At 47.0% G+C, this 20,248-nt stretch overlaps 1 long non-coding RNA gene across 1 annotated transcript; it reads right to left on the bottom strand.

Moving 5' to 3' along the window:
• Nucleotides 1-5,548: 5,548 nt before the first annotated feature.
• LOC128595964 (uncharacterized) lies at nucleotides 5,549-14,727 on the bottom strand. Its single transcript, XR_008383016.1, has 3 exons — nucleotides 14,660-14,727; nucleotides 14,187-14,269; nucleotides 5,549-5,680 (listed from the first exon to the last, which is right to left on the bottom strand). It is a non-coding gene; the product is annotated as an uncharacterized LOC128595964 (long non-coding RNA).
• Nucleotides 14,728-20,248: the final 5,521 nt, after the last annotated feature.

Here is a 20,248-nt window from a genome sequence, read left to right as displayed (position 1 = left end):
CTGGGATCCCAGGGTGAGCCTCTGTACCCAGCCATCATTTGGCTTTTGGATGGGAAAATATAGGGTAAATAACAGGCTTTTATTAACCCATGTTTTAGGGATTTGGTAAGTAATGGCTAACTCCTCTTAGGGCTTCAAGCTGTAAGAGGTATTATTTTATCCAAGAATATCTTCCTCTTGGTTGTAGTTTTGTCTCGATAGGGGAAACTCCAACGGCACACTCTGGAACCATCATGTCATCGGGGATAGGGAAATTATTGCTACCTGGCCACTACAGGGCTAGTAAATGGATTCCTCGTCTCTTATCTACTGACACCTTGAGACTGTCTTTTTCTTTTTTTCTTTTTTGGCTTGAACCCACCTCCGGTATATGGTGCCGGCACCCTACTCCTTTGAGCTACACGCGCCACCCAAGAGATTGTCTTTTTCTAATGAGACAGCGGCCCCCAGTTTGCTGAACAGGACTGTAGCTAACAACAGAGCGGTGGGACATTCAGGAACATGTAAGAAAGAATGGGTCTTACCTGGGTCATCCACCTACTCCAGCCAGCAGCAAGTCACGGTTGGAGAGGGGTTCACAGACTAAGTCAGGACAGAGCAGGTGGCTCCCAGGGTCAAAAAGACATTCAGTTTTCCCACCTACCACATCGGCAGCAGGCCAAGGCTCTGCTAGAGTGACGACCAAGGTCAAGCCAGGCAGGCTCCTGACCTTTTCAATCAGTGGCACTGACTTTCCCTTCACTGGGCATTTCTGGCTGGGATATCAACCAATCTCCCGGCTCTAGGACAGCCCTCTTCCAGGGCCCTTTCTTCCAGAAACGGACACACTGGTTGGGCCCCATGCTGGCTGTCTGGCTGGACCGCTCTGCTTCTGGGCAGCCAGGAGGTGGCGCACTAATCAAGGCAGCCAAAAGCTGCTCTTCTTAACTGGTTGGTTACCTTCTCCTCTGATCCACACTGAGCACCTTACAAGCCTCTTCTACCAACACCGACAGTGAGGTTTCCAGTCCTGCCTCTAACTTTTGTAGCTTTCTTCTGCTGTCCAGAGCAGGCCAGAGGGGTAAAATGCACGGCGAGCAAGGATTTTGCTTCTGACCACTGAATCAGCATCAGTTCACTTTCTGGTCTCAGTAACACTGGAGAGGAAAATTGCTGGTTTTCTCCTCCCTCATCTGGGTGAGTTCACTAACCTTGTCATGCTTTATCATGTGTCTTCTCACTCCCTCAGCTACGCAGGAAATAAAGTGACCATCTATGTCTATCTCATCTCCAAGAGCCCACTAGCTGCCCTTATGTGGGACTGCCTCCCCTGAAGCTCAACAAAGAGCACACTGGAAGGAGCCTGGATGTGTCCTGCCCTGCTGAGAAATTGAGACTTTTTGTCTGAAGTGCAACAATTGGCTAAAATCACTGTCACATCTTGCAGGTTAAGGTAAAGCTCAGACTTTGCTTTACAAATTCCTCCCAATCTTGCCAGGGTCCTCAGAGAACTGGCCAAAGCTTTCTTTTCATACTCTCTGATCTACCATGGAGAAAGGGACTTGAGCCCACATTAGTACCCCTTGTCCTCTTGCTATCTCCCATAGGTAGAGATGAAGACCTTGGACTGGTGGTGAGGTAAAGGCAGGTGGCAGTTTGGAATCCCACCAGCAATAGTAGTGGGGGCTCTAGGAACCTAATCCAGGTATGGTGGAGGCTTGGTGGCTGAAGGAGGGCTAGCGGGCTCCCAAAGATAAGGCCCAGGACCAGAAGATTGAGTGGTGGCCTGGAAAATGGATCAGTGGGCAGATCTGGCTTTGGCTCTTCAACCCCCAGAGACGACCTGGGAATGTCAAAGGCCACACATATGCAAAATGAGCCCCATCACCCGGGATTTTGATAGTTTCATAAAAGCTTGCACGTAGGGGAAGCTTGCCCCAGTCACAGAGAATGCATCCCAGCAGAATCTCGGGGAATTCTAGGAATCCTGCCTACGTCTAATTCTGCCTCTTCTGTGACCCTTGGTTAAAATTCCTGGGGTAGGACAAAGCCTCTGCCAAGGAACCTCTATGTAATTCAAGACCCTGTGGGCCCAGGAGTCACCTGAAGGAATCTTGGTCCCCAAAGGTCTGAGAAGGAAGCACAGAAACAACACTGGTAGTGGTGCGCAAGCTGGAGGGGTAGGCTCCTCGTGTGCGGCTGCAAGGGAGGTGACAGGCTCAATGTCTGTAGTTACAAGAGTGTGCATGAGTTGCACAAGCCTAACTGTAAGGGAGCTATCAAGATAATCCTTCCACCCTCAATAAAGAAGGTCCCTTGGGCCGGGTGCGATGGCTCACATCAGCACTCTGGAAGGCCGAGGCAGAGGATTGCTTGAGCTCATGAGTTTGAGACCAGCCTGAGAAAGAGTGAGACCCCATCTCTAAAAAATAGCCATGCATTGTGGCAGGCACCTATAGCGCCAGCTATTTGGGAGGCTGAAGCAGGAGAATCACTTGAACCCAAGAGTTTGAGGTTGCTATGAGCTGTGACACCACAGTACTCTACTGGGGGCAAGAAAGTGATACTGTCTCAAAAAGAAGTCCCCATTCCTTAGAATCTCTTTTGTCCCATTTAGGGCCCAGGGTAACTAGTCCGGAGGAGATGAAAGCTGAAGGATTGAGCTGTTAGACAACCACAGCAGCTCCACCTTAACCGAGACAAGAAGGGCCCTAATTATGAGAAGCCAGTGGAGGAAAACAGGGCTATCAGAAAGCTTGTCAAGTGGGAGCTCGTGGACAGCAGGGCAAAATTAAGAGGGAGTGAGATATTGGTAGACCAGTGCTCTGGTGAGGAGTTCAAGGGTAATGAAGTCTCCCCAATCGGAAGTAAAGAATGTGGGGAGATATCCAAGGAATGGAAAACTAGACTCAGTGCTCTGTCTAGGAGGAATAGCCCAGAGTAGACAAAAAGAACACTCAAGTCTGGATGGAAAACAGGGTGAGATAAAGAGGGAAGTAAAGGGGCAAAATGTATCCCTCTGTTCTAGGAAGACGGAGTATGAAACTATTGGCACTGTTGGCACGTGTACAAGCAAAGCAGTGTCTTTATTCAAGCATATGCCTGGGTCACTCCACTCTACAGCGTGGCTGCGGAGGGCAACCCTGAACTGAAGCGGGGGAAGGTTTTTAAGGGTGCATGGGGAATTCCATCAGGCGTTTATAGGGAGGGGTTGCCATTGGCTGAGCTGTTGTCTAGGGGTGCTTGGCGCCACCTGATACACTGGAGGTGCCATAGGGTAAGTTTGCGTCAGAATCTTTCTGGGAAGAGATGCTTGTCCACTTCTGATAGGCTGGCCCCACAGGGCTGGGCTTATCGGTCCTGCCCAGAAGAGGTGTCACTGTGGCCTTTTCCCTGTAACAGGGCTGGGTTCCAAAATGGAGCCTTACTTACAAAATGGAGTCACATTTGGCCTCTTCATTCCACCCTTGAGTTTGTTGGTATTTGGGCCAAATCATGGGCCCAGGGGGGTTTCTTGTTCTAAAGGCTGGTACTGTGACCTTAAGACTGAAAGCCAGACAGTATTGACCCGTTCTTCAATAAAAGATATTAACTTGTTTAGAACACAGGGACCAAAGGTTAGAGGGAGTATGAGAAATATTACGGGGCCAATTAGGGCAGAAATCAAAGTAGGCAGCCAGGGAGACCAATTAAACAGTGACTCATACCAGGAGCCCTGCTGTTGTTGTTCCAATTCCCTTTCTCTCAACCTTTTTTGTAGTTGAGCCATGGAATCCCTTGTAATTCCTGAATGGTTGGTGTAAAAGCAACACTGTTCTCCTAGTGCAGTGCACAGACCGCCTTGTTGCAGGAGGAGCAGGTCCAGCCCTCTCTGATTTTGTAAGATAGTTCTGCTAATGAAGACAGGGACTCCTCTAACCAGCTAATGGAGTTTTCTGTTTGTTTTAAATCCAGGTCTATGGCAGTTTTGAGTAATTGATAATTTTTGTCCAGTATTATTAGGGCCGAGGTCCCCACTCCAGTGGCACCAGCGATCCCTAGCCCTACTAGTGAAGAGATGAGAACAGCAGCCACACCTACTGCCCGTCTGGTTCTGGGGCTCATTTGGGATGGGAAAAAGGCAATTTCTATTTGATCTTCTGAAAAATAGGTTATTGTGGGGAACAGTTGGACCATGACGCAGTACTCCAGGGTTTGGTTTAGGATTGTGCCATGCACACAGGGAGTTAACCCTGTTGTGCAGGCCCACCAGGTTTTGGGGGCTGGGGTGTAATAAGTATTATCCTGGCTATGCTGTGTGCTGGTCACAGGGGGTAGGAGGAGTTTGGTGATAGTGAGATTAGACAGGTTCCCTGTCCTTGGACTTCTTGGAGGGTTACTCGAGTTCTTTCTCTCTCCCATTGGCAGTGGCTCGAAGTATTGGTAGAGCTGAAGGCGCCATTTAGAGCTAGAGCCTGATAAAATGGTAGTTGGGGACATAGGCACAACCAGCACTCCCGGGTTAGACTGGGGTGTGAGGAATTTAGGGCCCGGTAGTTGCCTTGCAAAAGGCTCCAAATGGAGGTGGTCCCTCAGGTTTCAGGCTCTCCTGGAACATTCTGGGGCTGTAGCAGGATATCAAGTTTGGGTGGTGGGAGTTCAGTAATATTGGGAGGCTATTCGGGGGGGTCCTGTCTGCAGGTTAGTATTCAAAAATGAACTGGGTCCCACAGGCGCGACTACGGGCACCACTGGGGGCTGTTCTAATCTCTGGACAGTGAAGAGAAGTCCATTGTCGTACCCAGACTGGTACAATCTTAGCCCCCATGTTTTGCCCGTTTCCCACCCTTGGGTTTTTTTGGCTTGCTCCGTGAAAGTCAGGGTCAAGGGGTTACACAAAGGTCGGCTGCATGGTCCCCCAAGTCGCCCTCCCTTAGTGAGGCCCCACCCCACTGTTGTTGACCCAGTAGCTTTGTAGACCTGGATGAGATCAGTTTTGACAGGAACATTCCAGCTAAACCAGCCAGAAGACTCGCACCCCCAGGAGGAGCAGTAGAAGTCTTGGGGCCCCCCACATTTTCTTACCCGGTCTCGCCCCCTTTCTGTCCCAGGGCAAACGTAGAAATAGGTGTTGCGCAGAGCTGCCCTCTGGGATGGCCGAGTGCAGCCAGGGACCCAAGCTCCCCCAGGTGTTTGGTCATGTATGTCCCAGGTGCCGGCAGCGAGGGCACACAAGTCAAATTGGAGGGTCGGCCACCAAGTATTGGGGGGGTGGAGGCCTGAAGTCTGATTCACAGTGTGGCCCGTGATAGCACTTACAATTTTCCAGGTGACATTGACCGGAGCGTGGGGGTCGTTCAGGGCAAAAAGGGGTGATAAAGTTAGTAAGGCGAAAAAGAACGTTAGGCACAGTCTTGGGGGGGACATCTCTGCAGCTTGAGCTTCAGTGGGTTCTTAAATGGCTGGATTCTCCAGGCAGGTTAGTAGACTTCCTTTTCCATGTGGGGATCGGCAAGCCGGATGTGGGTGTGGTGGACCCACGCAGCGATCCCGTCGACTTTAGGCGGTTGAGGTTGTCAGGATGATGACATATGGTCCTTTCCACCTCAGCTAAAGGGTTTCTTTTCAGTGGCGTTTGATGTACACCCAGTCTCTAGGCCGATATCCGTGAGGCTCAGGCGGGGGGGTCCTTTTCATATACAGCTCGCAGTTGAGGCCACACCTGTTGCGGATAATGTGCAGTAAGACCAGAGAAGAACGGAAGTCAGAGTGATTAAATTCTGCTACTAACTCTGGTTTTAGGTTAGGTAGGATGGGGGGCGGTCTTCCAGACAATATTTCAAAGGGAATTAAACCAAAGGTGTAGGGGAGTTTCTTACTCTATAAAGAACGAAAGGGAGGAGAGATACCCAGTCACCGCCAGTTTCTAAGGTTAATTTAGTTAATGTTTCCTTTAAGGTTCTATTCATTCTCTCTACCTGTCCTGAACTCTGAGGCCTATAGGCACAATGTAGTTTCCAATTTATATTTAGGAGCGAGGCTAGGCTTTGCTGTATTGGGGAAACAAAAGCTGGGCCGTCGTTGGACCCTCTTTGGGTAGGACGTCCAGACCTCAAGATGATGTTTTCTAGTAGCTTTTTGCTTACTCTGCCTTGGTGGGGAAAGCTTCCACCCATCCTGAAAAGGCATCTATGAAAACTAAAAGATATCTGTTCCCGTATTTACCAGGTTTCATTTCAGTAAAGTCTACCTCCCAGTGTGCCCGGGTCGGGTTCCTCTTTCCCGTGACCCAGGGGGCTCGGTAGTGGACTTGGCATTCACCATCCTGCACGTTGTACATTTGGAAGTGACTGATTGTGTTTTGGCCTTGAGGTTAAAAACCCTGAAGGAGCCTTTCCACAACAAGTCTTCAATTTTCTGTGGTCCCATGTGCGTGCTGTGATGAATCTGGTGCACTAGGTCCAGGCCGAGCTTATCCAGAAGGGTCAGTCTCTCAGTTGGTGTGTAGTACCACTCATCTCTTTGGTAGTGTAGGGAGACCTTCTGTCTTATTTGTGCCAGGTCCTCCTTTGTGTACTCAGGGCTGGGCATTGTGGGTGCAGGCACAGGGGACAACTGTGCCATCAAAGCCAGGGTAGCTGGAGGGCCGGCAGTGAGGGCCGCCTCTCGTGCAGCAGCATCTGCCCAGCAGTTCCCCCTCGCCACTGGGGTAAGGGGTTTTTGGTGTCCAGGCAGTGTATTAGGGCTATCTGCTTTGGCAACCAAAGGGCCTGGATTAAGTCCAATATTTCCTGCTTATTCTTAATTGTCTTTCCTTCTGCTGTTAATAACCCTCTTTCTCGGTAGATGGCGCCATGCACGTGTGCCATGGTAAAGGCATAGCAGCTGTAGGTGTATACCGTCCTTGCCCTCACCCATTAGGAGGGCCTGGGTCAGGGCAACAAGTTCTGCCCTCTGGGCCACAGTTCCAGGGAACAGAGGCTCGGCCGTATTACCTCGTTTCCGTTGTCACTGTCGTCCCTGCGTACCTGGTGCCATCCTTGATGAAACTACTACCATCCGTGTACCAGGTAGCATCAGCCTGAGGCAGGGGCCGGTCCTGGAGGTCGTCCCGGATGCAATAGGCTTGACTCAGGATCTCGGCGCAGTGGAGAAGCGGCTGCACCAAATCCGGGTCAGGCAGCAGGGTGGCTGGCTTGAGGGCGGTGCTAGAACTGAATTGAACTTTGGGGGGGGGCGGTGGCAGCCCACACAGCCTATGGCTAGGAGGAGTGAAGAGTTATAAGGAATACCTGCATAGCTCAATCATGGAACACCTTAGTGGAAAGGGCACGGAGAGGGATTCAGCTCTCCTAACAAGCATGAGAGCTCACGAGATGAGAGCAGTGGTGAATTGGCAGTCTCTACACCTGTGGTGCCTTATATTAGGCTGGAGGAGCAGGCAGCCAGGAGCAACGGACTCGCTTACTCTGACTGTCCCTCCCCTCCCCGCCCCGCCCCACGCCAGCACGGCGTCTCTGCTGAAGATTATTACCAAGCTCTGCTAAAGACTAAGATCTATCTTTCTAAGAAGACTGCTTTACTCTCTCTAAGACACTCTCTCCAGCTAAAGTAGACAGCCCTCAGGCACTTAACAAACCTGAGCAAGGTAACTTAGCGGTCCGTGTCCAGAACCTAGTTAAGCTGGGCCCGAGACCTGGCCAGTCCTGGGCCCTGACAAGTGTGTCAGGAATGAGGTGTGACAAATGGCGTAAAGGGCAGGATCCGGTGAACGCGGACCGGGAGGGAAATAAGCTTTAGCAAATAAGAAAAGAGAGAAGAGAAACAAATATTTAGAGGGAAAAGAAATATCTAAGACAGCCAACAACAGGCCTTTCTCATTTGGTTTTTTCCTCATCTTTCCTACGTTTTCCCTTTCCAAATTCTAACTACTTGTGTGGGGTAAAAAGCTGATAAAAGCCTTTAGCCTCTTCTGTGAAGCGGCTAGAAAAAAAAAGGTAGAAAAAAGCCTTTAGACCAGAGGGAAAGATTAAAGATACAACTAGGAGATAAGAACCTTTAGCCTCAAGGATGAGAAAAACCTTCGGTAAAACAGCAAAGAGAAAAGTTTGGGAATAGGTTGCAAGAGTTTATTAAGGTAGAGAAGAGAACTTCTAACTGCCTTCCCCTATATCTTCGCCCATTGCCAGCAGGAAGTAGCTTTTGGGAGACCGACACCCGAATCCCCTTTTTGGCAGTTAAAAGTTCTGATTAAAAGAAAAGAACTGAGGTAGATTAAGGGGGTTGGTGAAGAAATAGAGGAAGTGAAGTTTTGTAAAACAGCTAAGACTCCAGAGTAAAAAGAAACAAGAGTCCCTGTCCCTTTGAGGCAGCCAAAAAGTTCTAAGAGTTGAAAAGGAAAGATTGTAAAAAGTAGAAGGCTGAAAGAAAAAGCCAGTAGGAAAAAATCATGGCAAATGAGATACAGCAGTTGAAGTATCAGATGGAACAGCTTAAAGAAGACATTCAGATCATGGCAGCTGATATGAAGCAGCTGAGAGATTGGATGAATCTTACAGTTAAAGCAGGTAAATGCTATATTGACATGACAACTCAAATTGGGCAGCTGAAGATCAGAGGGTAAATCCCCCAGTTAACATCAAATGCCATAAATGTAGGAAGCTAGGCCATAAGAGAAAAGAGTGTTTAAAAAGGAAAAGAACGCTGAATGCTAAAGAAATTGACCAAGGAGCATGTAAACCTCCAGGTACATGTCATGCTCAATTTGATAAGGATGGAACACCTTTATTGTAGAGAAATTATCAGATGGGCCAGAATCAGGACCCACTGGTAAATGAAGTGAAAACAGTTTCTTTAATATTTTCATTTCAAAATATTCTCAAACAGTATAATTCAATTCTATGCCATGGGAGCACTCTGACAGCTTGGTTAGACCTGTGGTGCCTCAGCATAAAACCGAGGCAATTAAACCAGACCAATGGATGATGATGAAGAATTAGATTAAGTATGTTCGTGGAATATTTGGTTATCCTGCGTGGTGAAGGGTAACCCACCTCTCATCAGCGTCTGTGTACTATAACCAGGTCCAGCTAAAGAGCCTGGCTGGACACGGCCCAAAGCGGAAAGGGACACTCTGAGGCAAGTGACTCCTTTGGAAGATTAGGAGAGAGAGGACAGAGGGAGGGAAGGGTAACTGAGTTAAACCACCCTCGTGCTAGGGAGCTCCATTAGAAAAAGAGTCTGGAATCAACTGGCAAAAATTCCGCTGGAAAAGCAGCTTGAAAGCAGGAAAAACTCTGCTACCGAAGAACTGTGAAGTGTGGGACCACTGAAGGACCGCGAGTAACAGAGCCTCTGAGAGGAACTGTTAAGTGCAGGACCATTAGTCCACAAGTAACAGTCTGTTGAGATCTGTGAAGGGTGGATTTGTTAGGACAGCGAGTAGCAAAGCCTTTGGAATAGCGATTGCAAAGATAGCAAGGAAAGCGTTATCTTTTGTTCATCCGAAGGAAAGTTTGTACAGTTAAGGAAATAGTAAATTCTCTCAGCAAAGATTTTCTCAGTTTGTTTCTCAGTTTAAAAAGAACTTTAAGGGAATTAACATTACAATCATCAGTTTTCCCTAGCAGCAGCTAATAGTTTACATCTGTATTGGGCTTCCTTATTTAAAGAGGCCATACCTGGAATTCAGAACTTTGACAATTACCATATTCTTTTGCCTAGAAAGAAAAGGGCTAGATAACAGGAAGAACTGCCCTTACTACATTAAAATTATTTTGTTTGTATATAAAAAAGGGGAGAAATGTAGCAGCCCATATAGCCTATGGCTAGGAGGAGTGAGTTATAAGAAATACCTGCATAGCCCAATGGAACACCTTAGTGAAAAGGGCATGGAGAGGGATTTAGCTCTCCTAACAAGCATGAGAGCTTGCGAGATGACAGCAGTGGTGAATTGGCAGTCTCTACACCTGTGGTGTTGAGAGGCACGAGATCAGCCTTCTATTAGGCTGGAGGAGCAGGCAGTCGGGAGCATGTGCATTCTATCACGGACTCGCTTACTCTGACTCTGTCTCCTGCTTGCAGAACGCCAGCACGGTGTCTCTCTGCTGAAGATTACCAAGCTCTGCTAAAGACTAAGATCTATCTTTCTAAGAAGACTGCTTTACTCTCTCTAAGACACTCTCTCTCCAGCTAAAGTAGATAGCCCTCAGGGACCTAACAGACCTAAGCAAGGTAACTTAGCGGTCCGTGTCCAGAACCTAGTTAAGCTGGGCCCGAGACCTGGCCAGTCCTGGGCCCTGACAAGTGGTGTCAGGAATAAGATGTGACAGGCGGGTTTTAGGAAGTAGAGCTTGGTAATGAGTCAGCCTGGCGTTTGTCAGCCAGCGATCAGGCAGCTGCTGAGTACCCCCTTGATGGCATGTGGGGTTGTTACCGTTAGATCTTGTCCCAAAGTTAGTTTGCATCTTTGATAAAAAAGGCGGTAGCAGCAATGCTACATGGGCAGGGGGGCCATCCCACCGCCACGGGATCTAATTTCTTTGACAAATAGGCCAGGGGTCTCCTCCACAGATCTAGGGTCTGGGTTAGTACTCCCTTCGCTATCCCTGCTCTTTCGTCCACATACAAGTGGAAGGGTTTTGTGATGTCTGGCAGGGCTAAGGCTGGGCGTGTAGGAGTTCAGTCTTTAAGGCCTTGGAGGCATGGGCCAGGGATTCTGTCCATATTAAAGGTTCCTGGCCTCGGGTTGCTTCATACAGTGGCTTTGCCTTTTCTGCGAACCCCGGGATCCACAGCTGGCAGAATCCTGCAGACCCCAAGAATTCCCTGACTTCCCGTCGGGTTTTGGGGGTAGGGATTTTTAGGATGGTTTCTTTCCTTGAGTCTGACAGCCATCTCTGTTCCCCCTTGAGTATGTAACCCAAGTAGCTCACTTTGGTCCTACAAATCTGGGCCTTCTTGGCTGCAGCCCTATACCCACAGTCACCAAGGGCCTTTAAGTAAGTTACGAGTGGCCTGCCAGCACTCGATTCACTGTCTGCAGCCACTAGGAGGTCATCTACATACTGGAGTAGACTAACATTGGAATTGTCCCTCCGGTACTCACTGAGGTCTTCATGCAGGGCCTCATCAAAAATGGTGGGGGAGTTCTTGAATCCTTGAGGCAGCCGTGTCCAAGTAAGTTGTCTGTTGAATTCTTCTGTGGGGTCATGCTACTCAAACGCAAAGATAGGTTGGCTTGAAGAGGCCAGAGGCAGGCAGAAGAATGCATCCTTTAAATCTAAGACAGTATACCATTGCCGGGTGGGGGGTAAGGTGCTCAACAAGGTGTGTGGGTTAGGCACCGTGGGGTGGATGTCAGCTGTCCATTTGCTGACCTCTCTGAGGTCCTGGACTGGCCGGTAGTCATTGGAATTTGGTTTCTTGACAGGCAGCAGGGGTGTGTTCTAGGTCGACTGGCATGTAACCAACATCCCTAGTTATCTCCATCGTCTTATACGGAGAGTAATGCCTTCCCGAGCTTCCCTGGACCTGGGATACTGCTTTACTTGGAAAGACTCCGGTCTTTAATTCCACTACCACTGGGGGCGGTGGGTTGCATGCCCCATCCCCCTAATCTCCGCCCATGCCTTTGGGAATTCAGACAGGCATTCTTCTAAGTCTGATGATGAGACTGAGTCTCATCATGAGACCAGCCTGAGTCTCATGGAGTCAGTGCTCATCAGATAGCAAGAACGTTAACACACCAATGGGCTCCCCATTACCATGGTGACTTGCACCCCTTGAGGTTGGAAGTGGATATGGACTCCAATGTTTGTCAGCAAATCTCTCCCCATCAAGGGGTAGGGGCACTCAGGTATGACCATGAAAGTGTGGGATATCCGGCCAGTCCCTAAGTCTACTTTGGGTAGTCCATGAGTACTAGCTGGTTCCTGTTGTGCCTTGAACCCATGACTTATGATTTGACAGCACCCCAAACAGTTGTTTGAGGATGGAGTGCTGCGCGCCCGTGTCCACAAAAAAAATCAATGGGTTTACCCTCCACCTTTAGGGTTACCCTGGATTCGGGGAGGGGCTCTGAACCCCGTCCCTCTAATCACTCAGTTCGCCCAACTCTAGGACTCGAGCCACACCTCCTCTGGCTCGCTCCAGACATTCTCTCTTCCAGTGTCCCTTCTTCTTACAGAAGGCACATTGGTCCTTCTTGAGAAGGGGTCTTCCATCCCCCCAGTTTTCTGACTTACCTTCCCCTCACTGGGGGTGTCTTGGTGACCTGTTTGTTGTTCCTGAAGTAGCTAGCCGTACTTTGGCCAGGCCTTGAGGTGTGCTTCTTGTTGGCTGCGCTCAATGATCTGGTCTGCTTTTCCTCTAGGGTTGCCCAGTTATTGTACACTTTCTCAACAGTTCCAAGATGATCTTATCTCCCAGTCGCTCCAGGTGCTGCAGCTTCGGACGGATTTCAGGTGCCATCTGGTTCACGAAGGCCATGATCACCGCTGATCGGTTTATGGGGTCTTCAGGGTCCATGGGGGTGTAAGTATGGTATGCCTCTAGGAGGCACTCCAGAAAAGCCCTGGGGGCCGCCTCCTTGGATCTGACTAACTTTCGCCAAATTAGTGGGCTTCCAGGCTGCTGCCCGGAGGCCCTTCATAAGAACCTGGCGGTAAACCTTGATACTCTCCTTACCTTCGGTAGTGTTATAATTCCAATCTGTCCGAGTGAGAGGGAACCCTTCGGCCACCCTCTTAGGGGCAAAAGTAGGGTTCCCGTCGTCCCCGGGACAAATTTCCAAGCCTCTGCCAGGATTCTCTCTCTCTCTTCCGTTGTGAATAGAATCTGGAGGAGCTGGCTACAATCGTCCCAGGTGGGCTGGTGGGTGAACAAGATGGAATCTAACAAGTTAATCAGCCCACTAGGCTTCTCTGAAAACGGGGGTGGGGGGGTCTGCATCTTCCAATTGTATAGGTCACCTGTGGAAAACGGCCAGTATATGATATTTAGGTGCCCTTGAGCGTCAAGGGCCACACGGCACTTAAGGGGAAGGCCCACTCCCTGAGCCCTTTCCCTCTAGGTTCTTCCCCTAGTGTGTTGTCCCTCCCCTCCCTCGGCCCCCGCGGGTGCCAGTGGTTCTGCCTCATTCCCTCCCGCGGCCTGGTAAGGGGGTGGTGTCAATAACAGAGTCTCCAGATGTGGATCAGTGGAAGGGGGCAGGGCTGGACAGGGGAGTGCAGTGAGTTTTTGAGTTCTGAGGGCAAGAACTGCAGGGTTAGGGGGAAGAAAGGGTTGTAACCAAGGAGGTGGTTGCTCCACTAAGACCTGCCAAGTAGTGATGTAGGCCACCTGGTCAGGGTGACCCGGCTTTCCATACACAATGTCTTTGACCTGATAAATGGTTGGGAGGTGGAACGTTCCTTCCTCGAGCCACTGAATGCCAAAGATTGGCCACTCGCTCGGGCAGAAGGTGATCAGCCTGTTTTTCTTGACTACCAGCCCTAAGTTGGCGGGTTCCCCTCTGACCTCTTGGAAGTGGTCGAAGAAGAGGGTCAAGTGGATGGTCTGAGCTTGCCCCTTGAGAACTAAGGAGCAGATATATTAAAACAAGGTGTAAAGGATTCTCTGAACAGGGTCAAGTATGCGAACAGGATCACCAAAAAGAAAAAAAATCAAGTTAATGCTACTCGTTCCCTGGCAGACCAATCCGGAGGGGCGGCACTACCAAGCCCAATACCGACAGCAAAGATGAAGAGAATAATGACTGCTAAGCCAAACGCGCACCCAGGGGAGAGGGATGTAGGATACATAGGATAAGTAGGTTAGCAGAGCAACTCCAAAGGGGGGAGAAATCTTGCAGGGTCCCTTGGAGGAAAAGATCCGCAACTCACTCACAGTCGTCCCACAAGTGTTCGTTACAGGATGAGACCCATCCTCCAAGAGACACCACACAAATGATTGGAATTTACACCTTAAACACTAACAGACACATTCCAAATGTGCAGCCAGCCTCCCCAGTGGGATCAACTCGGCGATAGGGACTCTAACCCCTCCGCTGGGCCTTCCGTCTAGCCGCAGGGACTCTAACCCTCCGTCAGATCGGCCAGGTGGACAGGAGACGTCTCTCTCAGCCCACAGCCAGGAGCCTCTATCGGCGCGTCCATGTAGTGCCCCCAGCTACCCAAACTCTGGGCACCAAGACAAGACAATGACCAGACAATCGACACATAACTCACCAGTGTGGAGCACTCCGTGCAAGGTGGGGTCTCAGGGGCGACTATCTCAGATGAGCCCCCAAATGTTGGGACCGAAATCGCTGCTGTGAGACCACCATACGCACATGTAAAAGCAAAGCAGTGTCTTTATTCGAGCATATGCCCGGGTCACTCCACGCTACAGCGAGGCTGCGGAGGGCAAACCCGAACTAAAGCGGGCAAATGTTTTCAAAGGCGCATAGGGGAATTCCATCAGGTATTTATAGGGAGGGGTTGCCATTGGCTGAGCTGTTGTCTAGGGGTGCTTGGCGCCACCTGATACACTGGAGGTGCCATAGGGTGAGTTTGTGTCAGAATCTATCTGGGAAGGGATGCTTGTCCACTTCTGAAAGGTTGGCCCCACAGGGCTGGGCTTATGGGTCCTGCCCAGAAGAGGTGTCATTGTGGCCTTTTCCCTGTAATGGGCCTGGGTTCCAAAATGGAGACTTACTTACAAAATGGAGTCACATTTGGCCTCTTCAGCACATCTCAGAGAACGAGCCCGATTGAAAGGGAAAGTGAGTCCTAAGAGGGAAGTGTGAAAAAGAACAACTGAAAGAGGGAGGAGAAAAGGAGCTCTGCGAACCTTCAAACCACAGCTCTGGAGCAGTACCCCATCACCATCACTAGCCCACTGTCGGGGAAAGCCTAGGCCTCCCAGATATGCACAGGATGGAAGAGGTCCCTGCCACCTCCACAAGTCACCCGATGTGGTGAAGTGTTAACAGAAGGGATAGGAGTGAGAGCAAGATGGCGGCCGAGTAACAGCTTCCTTCAACCTGGGCACTGTGAGTCTGGGGACACAAGACTCCAGGCATCCCTGGCTGATGGGATCTACCTATAATCATCCCTTTCAGGACACAGGGAGTCAGAGACTTCTGGACCCCAAGAGGACAAAAACAGTGGAAAAGTGACAAATGGTTGCTTGTGTTTGATCGGTCTAATCCCACCAGCAGCTGTTAAGTACAGCAGCAGTGAGACTGCAAACTGGAAAGGCCTTATCTGTGAGCTATTTTGGTGTTTTTGGACTTGGCACTCAGTTGAACTGCCTTGGGGAGAGCTTTGGCAGGAGTGCACAGAACTTTCGGCGTTGTCTAGGACCCCAGACTGAGCCCGGAGCTAATAGTGTTCGGCTGCGGGCCACAGGGAGCCATTGTGAGAGAACTGCCCCAGCAAGCTCCGCCCTCAGGGTGGCAGAGCAAGGATTGAGTGGGAGCTAGTAATCTAGTGACTGAGCAGACTAAAGGCAGGGACTGAGCCACCTTACAGCCTTAAGCCTCAGGGGCAGAGTGAGACCAGTTTTGGCACCCTGGGTAAGTGGATAGCCACTTCAGCAGAGATCCTAGCAACAAGCACTTTCCTGGGAAAGCTTCAGCTTAGCCAAGTTTAGAAGTTTAAAGTGCCCTTTCAGAGGGCTGAGGAGAGATTTAGGGTCTCCACCCAGTGGGGTTTGATAAATCAGCTGAGGCCTCCAGTCATATCAGCATTGTGATTAACATCTCATACCCCAGAAGACCACCTGTTGCCCAGACACTATTCAACAAAATATATATACTACTTTGTTTTTGGTTGTTTTTTGTTTATTTTGTTGTTTTAATTTCAACCTTTTCCCTATAGATTTTTCTTTTTCTTTCTTTTCTTTCTCCATTATTCTAGTTTAAATACAATTTCCCATTGCTGCCTTTATCAATAATTAGAACTTCATTTTTACTAGTGTTTCTACCCCTATTATTTGGTTTTTCACCCAATTTTATCCCGTAAAGGTTCTGTTTGCTTGTCTTGGTTTGATTTATAGCATTTTTGTCTTTCCTCTCTACTTGGTGGAGGTAGAGTACTGTGTCCGATCAGGCTAGAAAAGAGCCGCTGACATCAAGGGAACCACCCAACCCAGCACCCCTAGAGGTTGGGGTTTTTTTAAGGTTGTGTCAAAGTACCCTACTGTATACCTATATTGCTCTGTCTCCCTCTTTCTATGCCTGTCTGCTTTTTGTCAATATTCCCTTTTACCCATCCCCTCTCCTTTCTCTATTTTCTTTTCTTTCTTTCATTCTTTTCCTTTCTTTTATCCCTTCCTGCTCTTCAACCTTCTCATCCTTCTCATCCTGTACCAAAAGGACTCATCAAAACCCTAGTCCATAGGCATGGCAACTTAAAGAGCAAGAGGAAGTGAAAAGAAAATTAGGGCAAGGAAACAGATAAAAGAAATCACTCATGAGGAAGAATCAGCAGAAAACTCTTGGCAACATGAAGAACCAGTCCAGAGCAACCCCTCCAAGGAACCATGAGGTAGCTACTGCAGAGGATTCCACCTATACAGAAATGTTAGGAATGACAGAAAGGGAATTTAGAATTCAAATGATGAAAGCAATGAAGGAAGTGATGGAAACAATGAAGGAAACTGCTAATAAAGTGGAAAATAACCAAAAGGAAATCCAAAAACAGAATCAAATAAGAGATGAATGACATGAAGAATATAAAAAGGATATAGCAGAGCTGAAGGAACTGAAACAGTCAATTAGGGAACTTAAAGATGCAATGGAAAGTATCAGCAACAGGTTAGACGATGCAGAAGAAAGAATTTCAGAGGTAGAGGACAAAGTTCTTGAGATCTCAGATAGTTAAAGAGGCAGAAAAGAAGAGAGAAGCACAACGTTAGCTGACAGAATTATGGGACTTTATGAAGCATTCCAACATACGAGTTATAGGTATCCCAGAAAGGGAAGAAGAATGTCCCAGGGGAATGAAAGCCAAACTAGAGAATATTATAAAAGAAAATTTCCCAAATATCACCAAAGATTCTGACACACTGCTTTCAGAGTGATATCGGACCCCAGGGCGCCTCAACTATAACCAAGCTTATAACGAAAGAAAAGGTTCTGCAAGCTGCCAGGAGTAAGCGCCAGTTGACATACAGGGGCAAATCCATCAGGGTGACTGCAGACTTCTCTTATGAAACTTTCCAAGCAAGAAGACAATGGTCATCTACCTTTTAATCTACTTAAACAGAACAATATCTAGCCCAGAATTCTATATCCTGCTAAGCTTTAAAATTGATGGAGAAATCAAATCATTTACGGATATACAAACACTAAGGAAATTTGCCACAACAAGACCAGCTCTACAGGAAATACTTCAACCTGTTCTGCACACTGACCACCACAATGGATCAGCAGCAAAGTAAGAACTCAGAAATTAAACGACAGAACAGAACCTCTACACTGATGCAAAAGATAAAACTAAGCAATGGACTCTCACCAAATAAGACGAATAGAATACTACCACACTTATCAATTATCTCAATAAATGTTAATGGCTTGAATTCCCACTGAAGAGGCACAGATTGGCTGACTGGATTAAAAAACATAAGCCATCCAGTTGCTATCTGCAGGAAACACACCTGGCTTCAAAAGACAAATTAAAACTCCGAGTCAAGGGTTGGAAGACAATATTTCAGGCAAATGGAATTCAGAAGGAAAGAGGAGTTGAAATCTTATTTTCAGATACATGTGGATTTAGAGCAACTAAAGTCAAAAAAGTCAAAGATGGTCATTTTATATTGGTCAAGGGAAAAATACAACAAGAAGACATTTCAATTCTAAATATTTATGCACCCAATTTAAATGCTCCGAGATTTTTGAAACAGACCTTACTCAGTCTGAGCAAGATGATATCTGATAATACCATAATGACAGGGGACTTTAACACTCCTCTTACAGAGCTGGACAGATCCTCTAAACAGAAATGAAACCAAGATATAAGAGATTTAAATGAGACCCTAGAACAACTGTGCTTGATAGACAAATATAGAACACTCTATCCCAAAGATAAAGAACATACATTTTTCTCATCACCCCATGGAACATTCGCCCAAATTGATCATATCCTAGGACACAAAACAAATCTCAACAGAATCCAAAGAACTGAAATTTTACCTTGTATCTTTTCAGACCATAAGGCACTAAAGGTGGAACTCTAACAAAAAACGTTCGACCCCACACAAAGGCATGGAAATTAAACAACCTTCTCTTGAATAACAGATGGGTGCACGAAGAAATAAAACAGGAAATCATTAACTACCTTGAGCATAACAACAATGAAGAAACAAGCTACCAAAACCTGTGGGATACTGCAAAAGCAGTTTTGAGAGGAAAATTTATCACTTTGGATGCCTACATTCAAAAAACAGAGAGCGCATCAACAAACTCACAAGCCATCTTATGAAATTGGAAAAAGAAGAACAATCTAAGCCTAAACCCAGTGGAAGAAATATCCAAAATCAAATCACAGATCAATGCAATTGAAAACAAAAGAATTATTCAGAAAATTAATGAAACAAGGAGTTGGTTTTTTGAAAAAATAAATAAAATAGATAAACCATTGGCCAGACTAACAAGGAATAGAAAAGTAAAATCTCTAGTAACCTCAATCAGAAATGATAAAGGGGAAATAACAACTGATCCCACAGAGATACAAGAGATCATCTCTGAATACTACCAGAAACTCTATGCCCAGAAATTTGACAATGTGAAAGAAATGGATCAATATTAGGAATCACACCCTCTCCCTAGACTCAGCCAGGAAGAAATAGAGCTCCTGAACAGACCAATTTCAAGCACTGAGATCAAAGAAACAATAAAAAATCTCCCAACCAAAAAATGCCCTGGTCCAGATGCCTTCACTCCAGAATTCTATCAAACCTTCAAGGAAGAGCTTATTCCTGTACTGCAGAAATTATTCCAAAAAATTGAGGAAGGAAACTTCCCCAACACATTCTACAAAGCAAATATCACCCTGATACCAAAACCAGGAAAAGACCCAACTAAAAAGGAGAATTTCAAACCAATTTCACTCATGAATATAGATGCAAAAATTCTCAACAAAATCCTAGCCAATGGATTACAGCTAATCATCAAAAAGGTCATACATCATGATCAAGTGGGTTTCATCCCAGGGATGCAAGGCTGGTTTAACATACACAAGTCCATAAACGTTACCCACCATATTAACAGAGGCAAAAATAAAGATCACACGATCCTCTCAATAGATGCAGAAAAAGCATTTGATAAAATCCAGCATCCTTTTCTAATTAGAACACTGAAGAGTATAGGCATAGGTGGCACATTTCTAAAACTGATTGAAGCTATCTATGACAAACCCACAGCTAGTATTTTACTGAATGGAGTAAAACTGAAAGCTTTTCCTCTTAAAACTGGAACCAGACAAGGTTGTCCTCTGTCACCTTTACTATTCAACATAGTGCTGGAAGTTCTAGCCAATACAATTAGGCAAGACAAGGAAATAAAGGGAATCCAAATGGGAGCAGAGGAGGTCAAACTCTCCCTCTTTGCTGACGACATGATCTTATACTTCGAGAATCCCAAAGACTCAACCACAAGACTCCTGGAAGTTATCAAAAAATACAGTAATGTCTCAGGATATAAAATCAATGTCCACAAGTCAGTAGCCTTTGTATATGCCAATAACAATCAGGATGAGAAGCTAATTAAGGACACAACTCCCTTCACCATAGTTTCAAAGAAAATGAAATACCTAGGAATATACCTAACGAAGGAGGTGAAGGACCTCTATAAAGAAAATTATGAAATCCTCAGACAGGAAATAGCACAGGATATTAACAAATGGAAGAACATACCATGCTCATGGATGGGAAGAATCAACATTGTTAAAATTGTCTATACTTCCGAAAGCAATCTACCTATTCAATGCCATTCCTATTAAAATACCAACATCGTACTTTCAAGATTTAGAAAAATGATTATGCTTTGTATGGAACCAGAAAAAAACCCATATAGCTAAGGCAGTTCTTAGTAATAAAAATAAAGCTGGGGGCATCATCATACCAGATTTTAGGATGTACTACAAAGTCATAGTGGTCAAGACAGCATGGTACTGGCACAAAAATAGAGACACAGACACTTGGAATCGAATAGAAAGCCAGGAAATGAAACTAACATCTTACAACCACCTAATCCTTGATAAACCAAACAAGAACATACCTTGGGGGAAAGACTCCCTATTCAATA

This window comes from Nycticebus coucang, chromosome 10 (genome assembly GCF_027406575.1).
Source record: "Nycticebus coucang isolate mNycCou1 chromosome 10, mNycCou1.pri, whole genome shotgun sequence".
Taxonomy (NCBI): Eukaryota; Metazoa; Chordata; class Mammalia; order Primates; family Lorisidae; genus Nycticebus; species Nycticebus coucang.
Note: the sequence above shows the minus strand (reverse complement) of the source record. Positions and strands in the feature narration are given on the sequence as shown.